General features: G+C 40.6%; 1 pseudogene; it reads left to right on the top strand.

Moving 5' to 3' along the window:
- LOC102481041 (kinetochore protein NDC80 homolog) overlaps positions 1-2,803 on the top strand; it is a 14,042-nt pseudogene that overhangs the window by 10,176 nt on the left and 1,063 nt on the right.

The raw sequence follows: 2,803 nt of genomic DNA, 5'->3' as shown, positions 1-2,803 counted from the left end.
TTTTTGGGCCATTTTCTCAGTCTTCATGGTGGATTTTTCTAGGCTAGCAATTTTCTCTTCTACATCTGAGATTCTATTTTCTGTATGATCTAGTCTGCTTTTAATAGTTTCAAGGGTGATTTTGACTTCCTGTATTATAGCCTTCATCTCTAACAGTTCCATCTGATTCTTTTGTAAACTGTGAAATTCCTCTTTTAGATCTTGCATGAATTTCCTCACCTTCTGGAACTCATCAACTCCTTTCTCCTTCCTCTTCCACAGTTCATTGTCTCTATTCTCTCCCATCTCTGTTAGCTTTGCCATTATGAATGTTCTAAGTTCTTTATCAGACATTTCCATGATTTCCATTGAACTGTGTGTGGACGAAGAGGAGTTGTCTTTTTCCCTTGGAGGAGAGGTATTTTCTTGCTTTCCCATATTTCTTGTGGTCCTGAAGCAATTTCTAGTCATCTGGTGAATGGTCGGTTTCTTCCCAAACTTGGAAGTTCAATCTGAGCATTGAGGAGCATGCAGAAAAGGAAACAGAGAGAGGGAAACAACAGTAACAACAGCAAAGAAAAAAAAAATGCAAACAAGAAACAGAGAAAAAGAGAAGAAAAAAATGAAAAGAAAAACTTTTAAATAAAACTAAAAGAATTAATATTTAAAAAATTTCAATAAAACCCAAAAATTAGAAAACTGTGCAGTGCACATATACCACATGAAATGGCTAGTTCACAGTGGCCATGAAGGTGTCTCTTCAAGAAGGCCTGTTCTCTTTTGCCTCTCCTGGGTTGGGAGAGGGAGAGGGAATTATTAATAAGATAAAGGGATAAGAGGGGCCCGAAAGCCCAGAAAAATGCCTCACCTTAAAAAATTCTAAAAAAGTAAAAATTTAAAAAATGAGAGAAGACAGAGACAGAGACAGAGGTAGAGAGAGACAAAAACAGATACAGAGACAGGAGGCCTGAAAGGGGTCTTCTTACCACGCGAATTTTGTGTGCTGAAGGCTGAATTATCAGTGAGAAATCTTCATTTCTCTGTTCCCCCAAAATGGCTAGTTCGCAGTGGCCATGAAGGTGTCTCTGTATTGTTTTTTCACAATGGCTCTGCTAATTTTCATTCCTACCAACAATTTAGGAGAGTTTCCTTTTCACCACAGTCTTGCCAGCACTTGTTCTTTGTGTGTGTGTGTGTGTGTGTGTGTGTGTGTGTGTGTGTTTATCATAGCCATTCTGACTCGGGTTATGTGGTAACTTATTGTGGTTTTCATTTGTACTTATGATAATAGACACTGAAAGTTTTTTCATATGCACAGTTCAGTTTCCACTGGTGGTGCTGGCCACCTCACTATGCAAGATTTATGATTCCAGGACTTAAATACATATGGTCTCCATATCCCTCAAACCAAAAAGAAACCGACCTTTGGAAAGTTGAATATAAACAAACCCACATCTGGAAGACAAGTCTCTGTATTTGGTAAAAGAACTAGTGGACGTGGATTCCGGAATAGTCAATTTGGTATATTTTCCACTTCTGAAAAAATAAATAACCCAAGACCACTTAATGACAAAGCCTTCATTCAGCAGTATATTCAACAACTCTGTGAGTTTCTTACAGAAAATGGTTATGCATATAGTGTATATATGAAATCTCTTCAAGCTCTATCTGTTAAAGACTTCCTAAAGATCTTCACTTTTCTTTATGACTTTCTGTGTCCTTCATATGAACTTCCTGACACAAAGTTTGAAGAGGGTCTAAGGATCTTTAAAGATCTTGGGTATCCTTTTGCATTATCCAAAGCTCCATGTGTACAGGAGAGGCTCCTCATACATGGGCTCACATTATAGCAGCCTTGGTTTTGCTAATAGACTGCATCAAGATACACGCGGCCATGAAAGAAAACATTTTTCTTTGATTATGGGCAACCCTGGAGAGAAGAAGCTGAAGATGAAATTATGCATAATAAGTTGGTTTTGGACTATGTAAGGGTCCAGAGATCGGTCTAACTGATGGAGACACAGGAAAGACAGCGACAATGCAACTGCAAAAGAGGCTTTTATTTAATTTTTTTTCCAGCTAGCTGGGGTCCAAGTCTCAGCCCGTCACAGCAGGCCTTCACCAGGACCCCGAGCCTAAGATAAAGGGATCTTTTATAGTTCAGGATGTTCTCTAGACTGAAACACACAAAGGAAGGGGGGGGTATGAGACGCAAGGGTCCAGCTTTCACCACCTGCTTAGGTCTAGATAAGGGCTCTCAGCTAAGGATTTGGATGACCTTGCCTCGGAGGTGCTGGGCCCTCCCGCTGCGCCCTCCCGTTTTCCACTTATCTGAGACTTCCCAGACTCCTGGTGCCCCTCCTTGAGGCCCTAACAAAGTGGGCTCCGTCCCTGAAGACTCAACAGGGTAGTGATTAAGCTAACTTCCCCAGCATTTCCTAACATGGCGGTGATTATGCTAACTTGGCCTAACAACTACACCATAAAATGCTATGAAAATTTCATGTCTGGTGCTGACAGCTTTGAAGAGATGAATTCAGAGTTGCAGTCAAAGTGGAAGGATTTATTTAACATAGATGCTGCCAACCTGAAATCATTAGCAGCAAAAAACAAAGAGTTGAATGAACAGATTGCAAGATTGGAACAAGAAAGAGAAAAAGAACTGAATCATCTAGAGCCATTGAGAAAACTGAAAGCTTCCTTACAAGCAGATGTTCAAAAATATCAGGCATAGGGGGACCAGCAGTTAGCGTAATGGCTACGTCGCTGGACTCTCACATAGTTGACCTCAGTTCCCGTCCCAGACCCGGTGGCTTAAAAACCA

This window comes from Tupaia chinensis, unplaced genomic scaffold, assembly GCF_000334495.1.
Source record: "Tupaia chinensis unplaced genomic scaffold, TupChi_1.0 Scaffold000067_2, whole genome shotgun sequence".
Taxonomy (NCBI): domain Eukaryota; kingdom Metazoa; phylum Chordata; class Mammalia; order Scandentia; family Tupaiidae; genus Tupaia; species Tupaia belangeri.
The sequence above is the reverse complement of the archived record's forward strand: the minus strand, read 5'-3'. Positions and strand labels throughout refer to the sequence as shown.